This window comes from Schistocerca nitens, chromosome 8 (genome assembly GCF_023898315.1).
Source record: "Schistocerca nitens isolate TAMUIC-IGC-003100 chromosome 8, iqSchNite1.1, whole genome shotgun sequence".
Classification (NCBI taxonomy): domain Eukaryota; kingdom Metazoa; phylum Arthropoda; class Insecta; order Orthoptera; family Acrididae; genus Schistocerca; species Schistocerca nitens.
The window spans coordinates 494,123,339-494,145,280 of NC_064621.1; positions in this window are offsets into that span (position 1 = coordinate 494,123,339).

Consider the following 21,942-nt stretch of genomic DNA (forward strand, 5'->3'; position numbering starts at 1 on the left):
CATATTACCTGAGTTCTTAAAACGTCACATCACCTTATATGTGGACGATATTCTAATAGCAGAAGCTTCATGGGAACAACATAATCGCATCCTCAACAATTTGTTACGTATTTTTGCAGAATCTGGAATTACAGTTAACTTGGAAAAGTCTGAATTCAGTAGGTCAAAGGTGAGGATTTTGGGACATATTATTTCTTCTGAAGGTATTTAGCCGGATCATGAAAAGTTAGAAGCAACTATGTAAGTAGGCTGTTTAGGTTTTTTTATTGGTAACGCCACCTCTGTATGAAAATCACTGGCTGTGTTGTGTGCAGTCTGTGGCTGCTTTGCATTGTTGTAATACTCGCCATTGTAGTGTTAGGCAGCTGGCTGTGAACAGCGCGTAGCGTTGCGCAGTTGGAGGTGAGCCGCCAGCAGTGGTGGATGTGGGGAGAGAGATGGCGGAGTTTTGTAATTTGTCATGAACTGCTATATATATTATGACTATTAAGGTAAATACATTGTTTGTTCTCTATTAAAATCTTTCATTTGCTAACTAAGCCTATCAGTAGTTAGTACCTTCAGTAGTTTGAATCTTTTATTAAGCTGGCAGTAGTGGCGCTAGCTTTATTGCAGTAGCTCGAGTAACCAAGATTTTTGTGAGGTAAGTGATTTGTGAAACGTATAGGTTAATGTTAGTCAGGGCCATCCTTTTGTATGGATTTTTGAAAGTCAGATTGCGTTGCGCAAAAAATATTGTGTTTCAGCTTAAGCACAGTCATTTGTAATTGTTTAAAAGGGGAAGTTTCATACGTACGTTTTGTGGCTGCCTGCGGTATGAGTCATTGCCTATTGTCTCTTTGTTGGCGTGCGTCGTTATTGGGATTTGGAGACCTAACTTCTACAAATTCACCGTGACGAGAGGGCCCTGCCCTGTTTAAATCCCGCCAGTTCTGATGCAATTCGGGTCTGTCGTTACGATCACATCGTCTGTCGTTATGTTGGTAGTTCCTGTAGTTTCTTTCTTGTCGGATAAGTGGTGGAGAATATCTCCCTGAATCGTAACTGCGCGCTGGACCGTTGCGTCTAAAGTTATTCTGTCTCCCGTAATAATAATTATTTTGGTTCCCATATTGTCTGTTTCTCTGATTGTCTCTGTAATAGTCATTACCGTGGAGAGGTGATCTTTCCCCGTAATTATTAGTACTCTGCCAACGGTTGTCATACGGGTGGTGTCTGGTTTGGTCACGATTTACGTTATTAGAATAGCCTTGTCGTGTATTATTTCTGTCATCGCGGAATTGTGACAGATGTGACCTGTAATTGTTGTGCTCCTGTTCTCGTGTTCTGCGATTGTCAGTGTCAATTTCCAGTTCTTGTAACAGTCCCTGAAAAGCTGCAATGTCGTCTTTGCAACGTCCTGCTAAAATAATAGGCCGTAAATGTTCAGGTTATTTGATTAAGCAAATGCGGATGAGTTCTGAGGGGCTGTATGGGTTTGAAAGATACTGATTCTTATGCAACATGTCTTCAAAATATTTCATAAGACTGGAAAATTCAGATTGTTCGAAACGTTTCATCATTATGATGCTATGTTTTACTCGGTCTTGTGTAGCTTGAGACCAATACGCTGAGAGGAAGGCATGATAAAATTCTCCTTCACTGTGACAATCGTAAATGACCGATCGCATTCTTACAGCTGGTTCATTCTCCAAGTAGCCACACATAAATTCTAACCTGTGCTCCAATGACCAGTTGGGAGGAAAACAATGAGAGAATTGATGGAGCCACGCTTGTGGATGAATGTCGTTGGCAGAATTCTTAAACGTTTTGAATTTACGTGTAGTAATGAACAGCTTATAGTCAAAATCATCGTGTCGGCGAGTTGCATATCGGTCATTGTTACGTCGTGTCGGCGGTTCCATCTCAAAATCCAATGCGCCTTGCCAATTTCTTTCATAATTTCCGAAATGTCCTGTGTTATTATTTTGTGGTTGTTCCGTATTTCTATGTCCCTCTTCCCGTACTGGAGCGCGAGTGTCCTCTGAAATATGTAATTCTTGTATTACCTGCGTCAACTGATCTTGTACTTCCCGGATTTCTCTTTTGTACTGTGTATTGATTTGATTTTGATTTTGTTTGAATTTTCTAATTTGTTCATACTCTTCTGTGTCAGTGAAGGCTACAGGTCTTGTGTCATTCAGATCATCATCTACCTTTGTAGATAAGTTAGTGACCTGATCCGAAAGTTCGGCTACTTTCTCCGATAGTGAACACATTTCCTCAGTGTGTTTTTCTGAACCAAGTTTCAGAGTGTCCATTTGTGTTGAAATCGAATCTACTGTGTCCTTCAAGTTTTCCTGAGTTTTTGCAAGTTGCGTAACCGAATCGGTAGATGCAACTGAGTCAATTTTAGCCCACAAGGTCTCATGATTTTCATGAACAATGGTTTGCAGTTCTTTTATGGCTGCTTCGTGATTCTGTAATGCATTTTCATGCCGCGAAAAAATAGGTTGAAAATGCTCACAAATTTGTGTTTTTACGTCATTACAGACTTTTTGACATTTCGATTCAATGTCATGTAACTCAGTAGTTAAATCTTCACGAGTTTGTTCAAGTGTGGTGTCTAACGTTTGAAGATTTTGTTCCATTGTGTCTAACTTTTTAAGATTTTGTTCCATTGTGTTGCTGTGTTTGTCTCTGGTGTTGTTCCATTGTGTCTAACTTTTGAAGATTTTGTCCCATTTGTTGCATTAATTGCAATAATAATGTATTAGTGTCTGGAATCTGTTTCTCTATGCTTTTTTGCAGCGCATTTTCACCGGCAACATTCACATTTTGACAAGCAGAAAATGTGTCTTGACTCATTTGAGAAAACGGTGAGGACCCAAAACCTGAGTCTACAATATTTGCAAAATTGTGTCCTGTCATTCCCGATTCCTGAGGTGAGCTGTTGCCGACCGATCGATCGATAATGCTTCCCTCTTCACTAATTGTTTCACTGTCCACGCCATTGTTTGCCACCCGCTCCATTTCCCTATGCACAGTTACCAAATTACTACTTTGAATATTAGTTAATTCATTACATGGTGGCGCTAACACACTGCTTTCGTCTTCGCTGTCATTTCTCAATTTACTTCGGAGCCTAGTGTTACGTTTTTCACACGCCATTATTGTCACAATATTTCACACGACAACACAGAAAAACACAATTTGAAGAGCAAAAATAGGGGAACACATTAACATAGCACTGAAAATAATATCTAGTTAATTGGAGCTGCGAAATACTTGGTGCAAATCTACATGCATGCCACACCTGTTTTACTGTACAACAATGAAAGACTGCAACTACAAAGGAGATTCTCTCTACAATTACGTGCTAGCAATAAACAAAATCTACACTAATTACACAAACTACAAGAAAAAATCAGAAGATTCCCGTGAGGTATCCTGGCAGGGTCGCCATATGAAGCTTCCCCTTTTAAACAATTATAAATGACTGTGCTTAAGCTGAAACACAATATTTTTAGCGCAACGAAATCTGACTTTCAAAAATCCATACAAAAGAATGGCCCTGACTAACATTAACCTATACATTTCACAAATCACTTACCTCACAAAAATCTTGGTTACTCGAGCTACTGCAATAAAGCTAGCGCCACTCCTGCCAGCTAAATAAAAGATTCAAACTACTGAAGGTACTAACTACTGATAGGCCTAGTTAGCAAATGAAAGATTTTAATAGAGAACAAACAATGTATTTACCTTAATAGTCATAATATATATATAGCAGTTCATGACAAATTACAAAACTCTGCCATCTCTCTCCCCACATCCACCACTGCTGGCGGCTCACCTCCAACTGCGCAACGCTATGCGCTGTTCACAGCCAGCTGCCTAACACTACAATGGCGAGTATTACAACAATGCAAAGCAGCCACAGACTGCACACAGCACAGCCAGTGATTTTCATACAGAGGTGGCGTTACCAATAAAAAAACCTAAACAGCCTACTTACATAATGACCTCAGCAGTTGAGTCCCATAGTGCTCAGAGCCATTTGAACCATTTGACTAACTCGGTTACGTAGTCGGTTTACGCGAGATGATTCTCGGAGGTCGGTGATCGGTAAGTCGTGATGCAGGTTTTCTCCTGTCTCTTACAGATTTTATCAGAACCTGTTGATCGAAGAAATTACTTAGTTTCTAGGTGAAATTAGATACTTCATGATTTATCCCTAAGCTATTTCCTTATTCCCTGTCATGAGCGTCAACTGTAAGCTCAGATGCACCCAAAATCTCTAAAACTGGCCTGTTGATGTTTATTCTTTGTATGGTGCAACTAATAACTCATTAATATTACATCATGAACAGATACCCCAGGTGCAGAAATCTGATCAGAGCGAATTACTATGTTTGGAGGTATGAATGTCCGCAGTATTATGAGTGGAAGCGGCGCAAGATGTCAGCAGGGAAGTATACGCTTGAATTTTGAAACTGCAGGACTGTTTGTTATAAGATTGATGTTAACATCTCCGGGTACAGTTATGTGTTCGTACATAGTTTTGGGATATTAGTGTGGCAATTCAAAGAGAGAAAGTTTCCAGCTCTGGCTGGATTTATATTAGACGTACAAAACATTTTCCGTTAAGATGTTTTATTTCAATGAACGCATATTCGGATTGTTTCTCCTCGTTTTAGGGTGTGACCATGACACTGCAGAGTTTGCACGTATATATGCAGTCACTGCGTCACCTCTTTTGTTATACGTGTCATGTCTCAGGAGCACAAAGCCATCTAGGCTTACAGAGATGGAAGGGATATTCGGCTTAGGCCACGCCTCCGAAAGTAGTATGACATAAAAGCTGATGTCCTGATATATGCATCTGAACTCAGTTAAGTGAGCCAGTAACGACTGCATGTACGAGATGTAGCGCTCAATCACTGCCAATCGTTTCCGCTATAATACTGCAAGTAGGGTATACAGACATTAGCGTAGCAGGTGGCGTCCTATGAGCTCAGTGAACTGCAGTATCAGAGGAAAATTATGAAGTTAATAGAACAGTCCCATATTCTCTGGGACTAAACATGAAAAATAAAAAGGGGCTGATTTCATGTTACAGTCGACTCTTTCTGCAAATGATGCCTATCGGTAATGGGATGTGGCTGTAAATTTTTAAAATTCACTATTGAAGCAACATTCCTGAAATTCCTGTAACAAACAGGTGGCCACCTTATCGCCTACCAAAACCCAGGGTGTCCCAAAAACAAAAAAACAAAAATATTTTGTACGGGAAAGGGCCCCAGTCGGTCGGCATAAACCTTATACATTGATTTCTCTTCTCGGCTGAAACGCAAGGAACTTGAACAAGTAATTAAATTAGGCATAGCCCTTCTACACCCCTGAGAGTGCTTAACTAATTTCCTTACATCTGAGCTCCAATTTGCACAAGTAATATGGTCCTTAATTATCATGATTCTTTTGTATATACTCAAATGCCCACCACATAAGGACTGATGAAAATATTTAAGAAAAGCGGGAATCGGTTCCTTGGAAGACAAATCTTTGTTTTATCACTGTAGTTCGTACTTTAACGAAAAAGTAATTGGCGATTGATTACCCCAAGATTCTGTAGGCCGTCACTGAGTTGCTGTTTGAAGTGGCGGAGCTGAGTACCTTGATCTTATTTCTCCTTTAATTTACCAAGTAGCGACGGAATTCACTCAGGACAACAGAAAGACGCCTTGGTTCTAGGCATACCTGCGGTTGTTCGGTAACATTTGACTCATGATGATACATACGACTTGGAGCATCAGTAATTTGGCTATGGAATCTGTTATGATGAGGACGAACGATTCGTCGCCAATGTTGACCGGTGGCCAATGCTAAATAGAAAAATAGAAATCACAGCAGGTTTATCAGTAACGCCGATAAGGTGCTGGCTGCATGGTCTGGATCTGCAACGACTACAATAATTCGTTGGTAAAAAATAATATACATTGTACTTAACTGGTTGTATAGGATTCTTCTTGGCTGCATACATATAATTATAAACAGATAGCTATCGAGGCCTCACTTAGGCCATACGTTACTAAACGCCGTGTTAGAGGTTTCTTCCTACCAGCTGAAGGCTATGCTACTTTACTACTTGACGTCCCGAGCAAGAGTGGACGAGACCTCGCTAGATATTTGGCACAAGCCGCGGAGCGGCGCTCGCGGCGTTAGTCGCTACTTGCAGGTACAACGATACTAATACAGACCGCGGTCGATAACTGCAATCCCTTACAAGTATGGTATCGAACGGTGATACCACAGAATCTCTAATAAGTCCAACTTTAAAACAGAATGCAAAATTCCTAACAGCATACCCGGCAATATAACATGTTTTCCAGGGCCTGACCAATACCGATGTCAGCATCTGGTTACCCCTCTCTACCCGGAATTACTGGCACGCAAATCAGAATTTAAGTTTCACAAAATCGAACAGGAGAGCCAAGGCTTCCAACTCATACACTGAACATTTGATTTCGGTAAATGGTAAGGCTCTTGAAGCATAAGCTACAGGCTTCTGTTTGTCATTACACTCCTGAAGTGACATTCCTACTAAGCTGGAATTAGATGTGTCAGTCCGAAGAATAAATTAGCACTCAAAATGAGGGACAACTAAATCACCCGCGAAACGCAAAGCAATTTCCAAGGCTTTAAAAGCGAATTACTGAGTGTCAGCAAACTCGAATTTTTCTGTTTCCCGATATAATAGATTTAAAGGTACAGCCAGTTGGGCAAAAGTTGCAATAAATTTCTCAAAAACATACACCACACCTATAAAAATGGTTACATCTCTCTTAACCTTAAATGGAGAAAATTAATACACACACATAGTGCAGTGAGGATGCCATCAGTCGAGACAATGTGTCCCAGAAAAAGAGATTTGCGCACAGGGCAATTTAAATTAAGGTGTTTTTACGGTTTACTGGGCTTCCCATAAACAGCAGGTAAGCCAACCTAGATGATCAAGAAGCTCAGAAAAAGTTTTACTTGTTTACAATATAGTCTAGATAACTGTAACACATTTAAACACAGTTTCATATTACACAGAATCCAACAAATACGAAACATGACCAATTTGCTGCCCAAACTGCAACCGACACTGTTATATACGAACAAATTCCAGTCTGTATGAAATGCAGTTAGGGACTTCAACCCTTCGACGAACGGCACTTGATGGTGGGCCTGATTGAGATCAAAAACTGTAAAATACCAGGATCAAGCTAACCAAGTGAAATAGTTTTGGAGATAGGTCAAGGCGGCTGATTAGAACCTTACAAATACCATAGATATGTTTACACAAAAAACTTCTTTTGTAGGCTGAGGCATTCAAGAAAGACATCAGTGGAATACCTCTTCAAACAATAAAGCTTATTTGCCATTACAACTCATGAACACCTAAACTGACAGACTTCCCCATACCCCACTGACAGCACAGTATTGTCTGAGAACTAATTTCAATGAATGAAATTTACAACTGTGGATACGCTTACTGTACCATTGGTAATCAAGTGGAGAAATATTAGTGCGGGAGTCAAGTAAAGCACATGCAGTTTCATGGTTTAAAATGCCGCAAAACAAAGTATAAGTCTCAGCTAGCGGCGGCCTTAACTTTATTGGAGCCCTTCAGTGGCTCAATCCGGTTTCCACTGTTAGCTCTCTTTGTCTCGCAGTACCAGATGGTCACGCATTAGTTGACGTGACTGACTGCAGTGGAAACAAGTTCTGCTGTCAAATTACAACTGTTTTCCCTTATAGTCAGCAGGCGTGTTTCTAGCAGAAACGAGCTCGAAATTGCATTCTAGATTGCATTGGAGCGGGGCGCGGCGTGGCAGGTGGACGTGTTCGGCGAGCACGCCGCTTATTTTCGCGTTTGTGGTGGGAGAAGTGCAAGTTTCTGCGCGGATAGTTAAAGGTGTAATCTGTCACGTTACGCTATTAAACACTACTTCGGGAATATAGCCTGGCCGTGAGTGGCTTCTCTGTGATAACGAATGTATTCTTGCGAACCGTGTGGCAAGTTTCGTCGGCGGAGCGAAAGGCCGTTGTCCTCTGGCGGCGGCGATGCGTGGCGCCTTCTGCTGACGGTGCGGCGTGCAGCGGGCTGCGGTGATGTCGGGCGCGCACGGTGCTGACAGAGCGGCTCGGCGCTGACTGCATCAGGCGTTCCAGATAGCAGCGGGCGGCCCAGCAGACACCGTCAACGGAAAACTGGCTTCGGGTACTTTCAAGCGACGCTTGGCTCCTATTTCCTCGCGCTTGGCACTGACACACTGCCCGAACGCGAAAGAGGAGTTAACAATGTTAGCAAGGACGGATGACTGTTTTTCACTTCTGGTGCTGGATGTCGGTTACCAAATACCACCTGGTGTAGGCCCCCTGATCCTCAGTTTGTGGATGATTTTGAGGACGTGCTTATCGGGTTCTCCGCTAGGTTAAACTCCAAGCCCGCGAAAACACGTGGGCACTGGAGCATAGGACAAGCTGGCATCGGCTGTATCAAACACTGATGAAAGCGGCCAGACCGACATTAAGCATTAGAGTACTGTCGATAGGACACTGGAATGACCACACACCAACACGGCTAGAAGGAGCGATCAGATGAACGAGCTCAATAGGGGATGTAACAATCAGACTACAAACATGGAATCAAAAATTATAGCCGCTGTAGATGAGATTCTACAGAACTTTCAACCAGCCTCTGGGGCCCGGCACTTCTTGTAAGACTTATAGAGATGATTATTTCGCTGCTTGTATAAAACAGATTACTGTAAAAACAGGATAGTGGAATGGAAGACTGGTCGCCAAAAGACTATAAATAGGATATCAAGAGGTTGTCCGCAAGGATAAATATGCGAGCGATTTTCTTGGACGTAGCCATGGAACTTCTGCTGACCGTAGCAGAAAACAACGACATTCCAGACGGGGTGGTTGCATACTGAGAGGAGCTTATGGTCATGTTATCTGCAAACTGTAGGTCCCTATTGGAGAGTAAAGTCATGCGGCTCCTCGCGTTCGGCAGTGAAAGGTATATGACCAACAAACACAATATCAACTGTTAACCTGCTTCTAAGACGCATACCTTAACGAACATGCCAGACTGACAACTAACAAAGCGACGAAACTCCTGCACAAACTTGCAAGACTGAACACTATAAGATGCAGACTAATACTACAAACAATACGGACATATTACGCAGTGCCCGTTGGGCGAATAACTTACTTGGCGGCTAGTCCTTGGGCACATCGATTATGCTTAGGTACGCATAAAACCATTGCGAGATGCAGCTAGATGAGTGTTATTCAGAGAATCTCGGGGGATTTCGGCACGACCGCGATTGAGGTACTGTGTGTGATACTGGGGGTTTTCACTATAGATATTACAAGTCGCCATACAGGAGCGGCCTACTTCCTGGAGAGAGAAAGACACGAAAAAATAAGAGAAATAACTGGACAAGGCATAAACGACAATGTAAAATTACACAAGTGGGGAATTGATGCATGGCAGACAGAATGAGACACAAATGATAAGGGAAGACGCGTCTATTTTCTCTTCTCCAGTATCCGAGAGCGGATGAATTTGAAGTACATAAATTCTACACGCAGAATGGTGCACTTCCTCATGGGCCACGGCCCGCATCCTGTGCATCTTCATAGAGGTGGCCTAAAACAGACTCACACTTGTGCCTGTGGCGAGAAGGACGCAACTGAGCACATAGTGGTCATCTACGATGCCCTAGGACGTATAAGACCGAGTTTAGGGAACCAGGACGTTCGACAGTTAATATGCAAACAGTATGACTGAAACGTTATAAACAACATCGCAGGCGAAGTATGGCGAGCACTACATGAGGAATAAACGCAGAGGAGACGATAAACTCGAATAAGACAGTCTACACATACACTGTGTCATCAAAAGTATTCGGACCCCCTCAAATATATACGTTTTTCAAATTAAGTGCATTGCGCTACCACCTACTGCTAAGTACTCCGTATCAGCGACCTCAGTAGTAAGTAGACATCGTGACAGAGCAGAATGGAGCTCTCCGCAAAACTCACGGACTCCGAACGTGTTCCGGTGATTGGGTGGCAACTGATTCATACGTCTGCAATCGAGATTTACACAGTGATAAACATCCCTAGGTCCACTCTTTCCGATGTGATAGTGATGTGGAAACATGAAGGGACACGTACAGCATAAAAGCCTACAGACCGACGTGGTCTGTTGACTGACAGAGACCGCCGACACTTGAAGAGGGACGTAATGTGTAATAGGCAGACAACTATCCAGACCATCACACAGGAATTCCAAATTGCATCAGGATCCACTACAAGTACTATGACACACAGGTGGAGGGTGAGAAAACTTGGATTTCATGGTCGAGCGGCTGCTCATAACCCACACATCACGCCGGTAAATGGCAAACGACTCCTCGCTTGATGTAAGGAGCGTAAACATTGGACTATTGAACAGTGGAAAACGTTGTGTGGAGTGACGAATCCCGATACACAATGTGGCGATCCGATGGCAGGGCGTGGGTATGGCGAAGGCCCGGTGAACGTCATCAGCCAACGTGTGTAGGGCGGTGGTGAGATGGTGTGGTGGTGTTTTTCATGGAGGGGCTTGCACCCCTCGTTGCTTAGCGTGACACTATCACAGCACAGGTCTACATTGATGTTTTAAGCAACTTCTTGCTTCCCACTGTTGAAGAGCCATTCGGGGATGGCGGTTGCATCTTTCAACACGATTGATAATGCTCCGCTTGAGGCGGAGTGGTTAGACGACAATAACATCCCTGTAATGGACTGGCCTGCACAGAGTCCTGACCTGAACCGATACAACACCTTTGGGATGTTTTGAAACGACGTATGCCTGTGAGAGTGGAAGCCGTCATCCAGGTTAAGAGGGGGCCAACACCGTACTGAATTGCAGCATTACCGATGGAGGGCTCCACGGACTTGTAAGTCATTTTCAGCCAGGTGTCCGGATACTTTCGATCACACAGTGTATGAGAGATAAGTAGTACATTGTGAACAACACAGATATATTCACAGACACTGAATCGGATAGTATATACCACACATGGAGTGAAGACGAGATAAACATACAAACATAGTAAAAGTAAACTAAGCTTCTCCAACACTAAATCGAATCACTCTGAAAATGTAAATCTCTATGTAGTTAGATTTGATACTACACTCCTGGAAATTGAAATAAGAACACCGTGAATTCATTGTCCCAGGAAGGGGAAACTTTAGTGACACATTCCTGGGGTCAGATACATCACGTGATCACACTGACAGAACCCAGGCACATAGACACAGGCAACAGAGCATGCACAATGTCGGCACTAGTACAGTGTATATCCACCTTTCGCAGCAATTCAGGCTGCTATTCTCCCATGGGGACGATCGTAGAGATGCTGGATGTAGTCCTGTGGAACGGCTTGCCATGCCATTTCCACCTGGCGCCTCAGTTGGACCAGCGTTCGTGCTGGACGTGCAGACCGCGTGAGACGACGCTTCATCCAGTCCCAAACATGCTCAATGGGGGACAGATCCGGAGATCTTGCTGGCCAGGGTAGTTGACTTACACCTTCTAGAGCACGTTGGGTGGCACGGGATACATGCGGACGTGCATTGTCCTGTTGGAACAGCAAGTTCCCTTGCCGGTCTAGGAATGGTAGAACGATGGGTTCGATGACGGCTTGGATGTACCGTGCACTATTCAGTGTCCCCTCGACGATCACCAGTGGTGTACGGCCAGTGTAGGAGATCGCTCCCCACACCATGATGCCGGGTGTTGGCCCTGTGTGCCTCGGTCGTATGCAGTCCTGATTGTGGCGCTCACCTGCACGGCGCCAAACACGCATACGACCATCATTGGCACCAAGGCAGAAGCGACTCTCATCGCTGAAGACGACACGTCTCCATTCGTCCCTCCATTCACGCCTGTCGCGACACCACTGGAGGCGGGCTGCACGATGTTGGGGCGTGAGCGGAAGACGGCCTAACGGTGTGCGGGACCGTAGCCCAGCTTCATGGAGACGGTTGCGAATGGTCCTCGCCGATACCCCAGGAGCAACAGTGTCCCTAATTTGCTGGGAAGTGGCGGTGCGGTCCCCTACGGCACTGCGTAGGATCCTACGGTCTTGGCGTGCATCCGTGCGTCGCTGTGGTCCGGTTCCAGGTCGACGGGCACGTGCACCTTCCGCCGACCACTGGCGACAACATCGATGTACTGTGGAGACCTCACGCCCCACGTGTTGAGCAATTCGGCGGTACGTCCACCCGGCGTCCCGCATGCCCACTATACGCCCTCGCTCAAAGTCCGTCAACTGCACATACGGTTCACGTCCACGCTGTCGCGGCATGCTACCAGTGTTAAAGACTGCGATGGAGCTCCGTATGCCACGGCAAACTGGCTGACACTGACGGCGGCGGTGCACAAATGCTGCGCAGCTAGCGCCATTCGACGGCCAACACCGCGGTTCCTGGTGTGTCCGCTGTGCCGTGCGTGTGATCATTGCTTGTACAGCCCTCTCGCAGTGTCCGGAGCAAGTATGGTGGGTCTGACACACCGGTGTCAATGTGTTCTTTTTTCCATTTCCAGGAGTGTATTTAATAGCATGTAACGCTGTTTGACATTGTTTCTTCTTTCGCTGCCTCAGTTTGACTGGCTCGAAGTGTTTGAGTGGCTCGAAGTTTTACCTAGTCCTGGCACCTGATAGAGCTGACTATGACCTTTTAAATCAAGTCCCAATCTCCACTGCTCCTTTAAGTACGGAAACACTGTCTAAACTAACTAATCAGTACATTGTTAATTAAGTATTACCACTGTCAGGACAACATACGTAACAGATGTAACCACACATATAGAACTTATAAACGGAAGAACTGTCAAATCATATCTACCCTGTAAGTAATTGGCGTCTCTTCTTTCTGCCGTTAAGTACAGTTTTTACTTTATTTAAAATACATTCATTACTTATTTCTTTATCTTATTTATTTTATCTGAGTTACCAATAAGTTTAAACAAAATCGTATACATACGTTTGCACTTTTTTAAACAGTTTGTATTTGTTAATTTTTATCTTTTTGTAAAATTCTCAAAAAAATGTACTACTAACAATACTGAATCTGTATGATATAACATGTAAAATCACATAGTGTACAACCTTCTATATAACAACAGTCACCAGATCTTAATCTGAGAAATAAATGAATAAAATAAATAAAATCTCGAGTGCCGCAATTTTCGTCATCAAACCAAGTGTGCTCCATTACCACCCACCACTTTGCCGTACTCGGCAAAGGTGTCTGGCTTCTTATGAACACCATGTGGAATGTTACGAAGCGCTTCGTATTCAGTAGCTCTAAGACAAATAATTAACATGGGACTCCAAACACCCTAAGTATAGCGTTTGAATAGCTCATCGTGATACCGAACATAATAAAAATTTGAACTGGCCACCTCATTTTAAACTCTACTTGATAAATTTTCATCGAGCAATTTCTATTTAAGCTATCTAACGACTAACCATTTTCAAGAGCTTCAGCTATAATTCTATTCACTCTGCCATGGGTTAACGGATAAATAAAACGAAATGTCAATGAATGGGCAATTTGAAGAAACTTAGCCTGATTTTGTATGAGAATAGTTAACCGCAAAAGGCCTATTAGCTCACCACTTGTTTCTATTGACAACTTATTAATTTATGTATTACAGGCCAATACGGATTAGGTATATGTTGAACTGCCTTCACCTACCCCCAAAATCTCTATCTGTGATTCCAGCCTCATAAATCCACAGCTACTGGGTCAGGACGAAAACAGTTCACTCCATCCTGATTGGTGGTATCTTTAAAAGTTATCAACGTGGTACTAGGTTGCCATAGAATAGCTTTATCACTCAGATATAAGAGGCTTGAGAGGGGTTGTATTCACGGCCTATAAATCCTGCACAGGGCTACACAGATGATGTAAACGTGCCTGAATTTCAAAAATCAGCAATTTCGAAGGGGTAATTCCTTGCACAACTCAATAAGGTCGTGCACACCATAAAATAAAGTACAGCATACAGCGCACTTGGCACCTACCTCGCCAATGTTGTCAGCTGTGATACAGAGTTGGCAGTCCAATACAATGTGCAAGCACTGGCTCAGTTCCATGATGTTGCCATGTCTGGTTATGCTTCAGGTAGTCAGTTCGTACTGGAGTATGTTTCTGCCAGATGTGACACACCCAGCACACCATCTTCCAGTAACCTTAAACCAACGAAACAAACAGTGTACGTTGTCAAAGCAGGAATAACCTTCCTCAATAGACTTTTTTTTATTTACAGAAACCAAACACGCTATCAGAACCACATTATGTTACCAATGAAATGGCTGGTTGTCATGTAGTTGGCAGTACTACGTCGCTGAGCATAACAAAGACCAAAATTTTACTCATTTACACGCCTCAGCAGCTTTCAAGGAACATACACAATAATAAACCATTATGTTCCAGAGAAAAATAATGTTTGTATGAATGCGGAACTGTTTAAGCATGAACATATCAAACTATTTCTTTACATATTTCAATAAATTAGTTAAATTTTTTTTCAAACCAAAAAAGAAAAACGGCCTCTAAACTGAATCTCCCAAAACGTAAGACTTAAATGAGACTTAAACGGGCTAAGGAAAGAATCGTTAGTTGACTTAAGGTCACTGGCTTGAGCTTAGTCCAGAAGTCACGTGGTCCATGGTCTCAGCTCAGACTGTAGAACACAAACACAGTATACAATTTAAAACCACACAAGATAAAAAAATAATATACTGCCTATTGGTCTGAGACAAGTTTTGATATCATATCAGTGATTTTAAATTAAAAAACTGCTGCCATTTAATGCTCCATACAATATCAAGGGGGGAGGGGGGGGGTTACTTTACGCTTACATTTTGAAAAATTTATAATCTACCCAGAAACTTAACATTTTAAAATTCTGAAAAATATTTATTGTTTCCCATAAATTCTTCTACTTGACTCAGTATATCTTTAAACTTTTTAGTTAAACTTAACCCAAAAATTTAAGACTTAGTAGCAGATTTAGCTTTCCTCGACGAAAGACTTATTCAGTATTTTGAGGTCAGGGCCTCCCTTACACAACAATAGCTATTTGAAAAGTAAGTAGAGAGTCAACAATAGTGAACTAAACATGCATTCTTTAAATTTTTTGTGGTGGTCTGAAAGTCGGTCATAGATGTTACTGAAAGTGCATTGATATTGCTACATGTGTGCTGGAAGGTAATTTCAGGTTCTGGATCACACTTACTCATCAGTATCTCCTTATAATGTATACTTTTAATATAGTGCAACAACAATTAATGATTTTTTTATTGTTTTTGGGCGTAAGCAGGAAATACTCTCCCCTCTATTGGCAAAGCGTATTATGGAAAATTCCTTGGTATTACTAGGGCTAATGTGAACAAGCTACTGGGAAAATTGGTTTGAAATACTAATTTTAACATGTTGTTTTTCAAAAAACACAAATTTAAAAGGATAACATTCTAATGCCCGATCATGATTACGCTAAACAGTACGTGAAGTTCAACTGGACGAAACATCGCTTTTACAAAAGTCTTAGGAATTACTCAGACAAGTTCTGTTAACTTGGTATATTGACCAACATAGAGGGCTAAGACGAAAAGTAAGTTTAACTAATCAAAGATAGGCAGCTTTCATATCTGAGGACCGAAACTGAATTATGCTCAACGAATAAGAGATTTCGGGTAGGACGCCAGCCATTTAGTTACAAGTAACAGAAGGTGCTCACCGTTTTCTTGGTGCTTATAGCAGAGCATCCACAAGGAAGGCAGTAGAGACGAGAAATGCTCCGATCCTGAAGACGGAAGCCCGCAACCATGATTCTCCGCGGTCGTATGCACACCGTGTCCTCTGCACACCAGCTCTTGGCTGCAAGTAAATAATGGCACCAGGGCATCCACAACCAAGGCAGCAAATATGCCAAACTTGCGAATGCTGGAGAGAAAAACCCGTGACCACGAAGGCAGAGGGATGTGTCGTTCTTCAAATATGACAGGCAAACTTTCGAAACCCATTCATTACGAGACGAAGGATACCTCCATCCTGTGTGAACAACCCTAGTTGCTATGTAGAACAGCAGACGTACGTTCCACCGAGAAGTTCTCATCTCTGTGCACTTAAATGCGCCCTCTGGCGAGGCGCCAATCAACCCATCGTTAGGATACCACGACAGAGATGTTTGCTGAGCCACAAAATTCGAGTCTTGCGTATCTGGCCACGACTCAGAGCGAACAGCGTCAGTGTACCTGCTTGGGTGGTAGCGACTGGTCAGCCAGATGTTCAAGTCTTGAACCCAGAACCCATCAGAAGAAGGTCGTCAGGAGATGACAGTCGCCCAAGGGATGGGCCGACTGCCTCAAGTCACAAAGTCGACAGCATTCAAAGACAGTTTACGCAGTCGCCTGCTGCTGCAGGCTGCACCTGGCCTGCTCATCTCATCCTTAGCAGATGGCGTCTGTGGTGTCACCGCCAGACACCACACTTGCTAGGTGGTAGCCTTTAAATCGGCCGCGGTCCGTTAGTATACGTCGGACCCGCGGGTCGCCACTGTCAGTGATTCCAGACCTCACGCTAGCCTGCGTGAGCTTAAACGCGTGCCTTTCGGCTATCTCCTAGGGGCTTGGCTGTCTTGCCAAGTCACAACAGCGTCGAATGCATAAGCGGGCTTACTGATAAGGGAAGCTCACTGTATGTTGTAGGCCAAACTATATTCACACATAACGTAGTTAACAGAGTAACGGAATATACAGACACCTTACAAATTGTATCTGTTGTGGACTATTAGAAGAGGAGATACCAGTCGTCAAAGCTACGATGAGAATACTGCAAGTATGAATGATTTGTGATACAAATGGATTATTTGAGATGAGTAGGCAATAATATGACATGAGATACTCTGTAACAGAGTTTACTTACTTCATTACATTATCGGAGACAAAGAATATGCAGTTCAGTAACAACAGCGTAGTCACTGCCAGGACATTCTCGCACTGTGCACATTTGAAGAAAGTAAATCGGTCATAGTTCTCTTGAAAACACTCTTCCGTTAATCCTTCTTCGAAGCAGTACGCTAAAGGTGTACGAAGTACATCAGGAAAGACTGAGAACATGTAAATTTGATAAAGTTGGAGAATCGTTCCGCAGAGAACTGGAAACACACAAACGACTGAAATCGTAAGAAGTGGTCTCTATGCCATATATTAATGCAATTTTCAGAAGATATCATATTGTATATGCGATAAATTCCACAAAATTTTTCTATGGGCGGAAGAAGAAACCGTCCGCAGGTTGCACAATACCTGTGAACTCGGCTGTAATGAACTTCTTGTTGGACTCAATACCTTCAGTAACTGTAGAGCTGTATAGTTCGTCATCTTTATTTGCTGTCCAGGGTTATATCTAGCCTCATTATTTGTTCAAGGGAGACTCTTAAATCAGTCTTTGTTATTTTAGCAGATGTGCTAGCAAATGCCTGGAGGTTTGGCAACATTATATTTTTATTTGCAGGAAAATGGCTGGTCGGCTACGATACAAGAACATAGAAATGTGGTAGAAGCATAGAATCCATCACAATCTCAGGCATTAGCATATAAGAGTGTGTGGTTGCCGCTATCGGTCCAACTTCACCAAGGACAAGCTTGATTACCTTCACTGCGAGAGTTCGCCCAGATCGTAACTCTTCATCAAAACCTGATTGGTCGGCATTAATCACTTTATCCAATGAACGACGCTTTCCCTCCATGAGAGAACTGATTTCTCTCTTGAAATAATAAGCTCCGGTTGGACAACCCTTCAGTCAACTGTTTGCTAACTTTGTGGGTTATTTTTTGACAGACTATCTTACAATTACACTTAATTTCTTCATCCAGGGGTTGGATATCTCCCAGGTCCAGTGGGGGTAAAGCCTTTTCTTAATTTTCAGTTCCCAATGCCTCAGTGTGTGGTCATGTATTACTGCGTTTTCCTGTCCATTCGCTATAACGATTTATTTTATCCTGCAGAAATTTTGGGCTTGATGGTGTGGTTTTAGCATGTTTTCAAAGTTTTGTAACATAGTCCTACTCTGTAGTTTCCTTTTCTGGGCCTTCTCAGGTGCGGTGTCATATGAATTTCTTATCCTCTTTTTTCCTTGATTGTTTTGTCCATATCCAGTACGCATCTGGTAGTTAACCTTCTGCAAACTTGGTTCGTTTCCTTGTAGGCGATCGCTGGTAATAAGACGAACCGCTACTTCCCAGAAGTCCATCACTGGTAACATTGTTTCATCCCCGTTTCCGTGGGACAACCATTTTCTTCATCTAATGCCTCTTCAACTGATACTTCATCTAATACCTCTTCACCTATTAAGAATGTAGCAACCTCTGCTATTACAACATCCACTTCTGACAAGTGTAGCTTTATTTGTTCATTAATAACACCCTCTCTTCCAGCAGGTACATCTTCTGCAATAACAAAATACTCCACCAACAGTTTCACAATTACTGCCTGTCTCATTGTCCACTTACTGACTCTACAAAAACCCTTTCACATCACAAGGATAATTTAATCTCCTCTAACAGCAAACCTTAACTAACCTGTAATATTGTAACCACTTTCCTGCTTGAAAAAACATAGAGAGCTATACGAGAGAGAGGAAATCTATAACTGTCCCTCCTGTTCCTTCCTCTCCTGTTAATACCGATGAAGCAAAGCAGCTAAAATGCTACAAAGAGTTTTTCTTTCTAGTCTGTAACAAAACAAAAATAGTTTTGGTCTGTTCTTCGCCACAACTGCCATGACCTTTCCTTGTGAGAACAACTGAGATGTAGAGTCTAAATTAGGTGGTATGTATACGAACCAGGCTGGCTTATGTTTCTCTGTTGGCCGGTCTCCTGGTCTCTAAGTCGTAACAAGGTTGGACCACCGGACGTAATCATTTCCGAAATCGTGTCATCATTTTCTCCGGCTTTCCTATCTTGCCAGCCCCTTCAGAAATCCTGTCGGCGAAATAATGTGTCACAACTCCGCCTCGCAGAAGTGTTGGGCGGCGTCTCCTGCAATGTAAGCGTGCTGAACACGTCTACATGCATAATGGATACGCGTCCCTGTGCAATGGTACCGAGGTGTCTTGAGATACCTGCCCTATGCAGGAGCCGTTCATTACTCTGGGAGAACAGTGGGGCAATACTTACGACGTGTTTCCTGAAATACTAATATACATGTTTGTTTCGAGAAAGTAGTCCATACTATACTCTATTGTGTACGAAATTTTCCATGTCTCAAGAGTACAAAAAATGGTTGATAGCTTGCTGTAAATAGTGTATTACAATTTTCTACATGCTTTTCGCTTTTGAAAAGCGTACTCAGTTGACGTTTATACTTTATGTAGGCATTTGATACAGAGTGGTGAGAACCTTGACGTGCGCAGAGTGGGACTCATGCGGCCCACTGACGTACTCCATATCTCCGTTGATATTGATTTGTGGCCTGCCAGAGGGCTTGACAATAATTTTGGAAAAAGAAACTAAATTAAATTACATGACGTTTTCTCTATCAATTATATATGAGAATAGGAACTCATAGGCGGATCCGAGTAGCTACTTCCACTGAAACTGAATACCGGTTAGCCGTATTGATTAATTTGCGACCGCTACCTTCACTACACAGTAAACTTTGTGTTTAATAGGTGCTGCAATTTAACACTGAAAATGGTTTAAAGATCAGTTACACATAAGCTCTTACTTATTCAGCATATCACGCCCGCTCTTGTAGACTCTAAAATGTGTTCCCAGTTCACTAAAGAAGAGGTCAGAAATCAGTTAATAGCTGTCGACATCATTTGATTCTAACAGTCGAAATAGTTCCATCACCCACCTCGTCGAGAGTGCACTTATGACACTGGCGCAACAAAAATCTTTGACCATAGACGAGCATGATTACCAAAATATAATACGGAAAATTTGATTGGCGTGGCCAAAGAAAGCATTAAACGCAGTCCTTGCAAAGAAACAGCACTTCATAAATCGAGACAAAAAAATTCATATCACAGGTTCTGACAACTGATGAAATAACGAATGGAATGATCGCAATCACGGGTTGATTACATGCATATGAAGCAAACACATTAACTTAATAGACACATCTCTCTCAGTAAAGGGATTATGCTTGAAGTTATGAAACTACCAATATCGGACAGGGATGCTAGTATGTCTATGTGATTGGCGTAAACCACTTTTTAAAAATAACCTTACGTCAGTAGCCGTTTGGAAAAACTGCCCCCGTCCAAATTTTTTTAATGGTCAATGCGGTCGCCAAGGTGAGACCTTTGTCTCCATGTCTTTCCGTTGCTGTCACGTGACTAGAGAAACCGCAGAGGTAAGGAAATCCTCTCTCTCGCAGTAAAGATCTAACTGGGATAGATAAGAGCAGCTACCCTGCGGGGTTGATAACTATGTTTTTAGTCGTAGATGCACACTACCTTGGTTATAAAACGACTGGTGATACAACACCTCACGTCAAGTGCACTGGCTCGTTTCGTCTCACTCGTCGGATGTGTTTCTCATTCCTTTGTCGTGGCTTATTCGGTCTTTGTCGACTTGTCAGCATGTACAGTGACGCAGGAGTTTGCCTCCCTGCTAGACGAAAACACGTCCTGACATCCGTTACCTTGAGTCACACTTGCAGAGACCATGTTTGCATCGCTTCCCGAGAATGGCATTGATACAGGCCGGAGCAGAGGCCACGTCCACCTGCGATCGATGCTGCGACTTGCCGACCGCCTGTGTGCTGTCGGAGCGGTGACAGGCGCTACGGCTTATGCCACTGTCTGCAAAGAACCCCCTAGAACTAGCTTGGCTAGTTAATAAGTCCCCGGCCAACCACGAATTCCTCTTCTGTGCCAAACTCTTCATCCCAGAGTAGCACCTGCAACATCAGTCCTCAATTATTTCTCTCTCTTCTTCTTGTCAGTGTATTCCATACATTCCTTTCCTCATCTGTTCACCGGAAAAAAACTCTTATTCCTTACCTTACCTGTCCACCTAATTTTCAACTTCCTTCTGTAGCAGCGTTTCTCAAATGGTTCGATTCTTTTCTGTTCCAGTCTTCTAACAGCCGATATCTCGCAACCATACAATGCGGGGTGTATTCCAGTCTCTGTTTTCCTCTACACTTTTACCTCTACAGCTTCCGCTAGTACCGTGGAAGTTATTCGTTACGTCTTAACAGATCTCCCACCAACCTGCTCCTTCGTCTTGTCAGTGATTTCCATAGTTTCCCTTCGTCTAAAAGTACGTCCTCAGAAATTTTTTCCTCGAATTGGGACTTATCCTTGCTACTGGCAGACTTTTATTTGCCAAGCATACCCGTTTTGCTAATGCTGGTCTTGTTTTCGTGTCCTCCCTGCTCCTCCGTCATGGGTTATTTTGCTGCCTAGGTATCAGAATTCTTAGCTTGATCCATGTTGTGATCACCAATAATCATGTAAAGTATCTCGCTGTTCGCGTTTTTTCTACTTCTCGTTACTTTCGTTTTCTTTCGATTTACTCTCGAGTCATATTTGTACTCATTACAACGTCCATTCCATTCAGGAAATCAAATAATTCCTCTTCTTCACTTTCACTGAGGGCACCAATGGCATCGGCGAATCTTATCATTGACATCAGTTCCCCTTGAATTTTAGTTCCACTCTTGAAACTTTCTTTTACTTTCGTCATTGCTTCTGCGATGTGTAGATTGAACAGCAGGGCGTAATACTACATCCCTGTCTTACACACTTTCCGGCTCGATCACTTCGTTCTCCGTCTTCCGCTCTTATGGTTCCCACTTGGTACTTGTAGATAATGCATA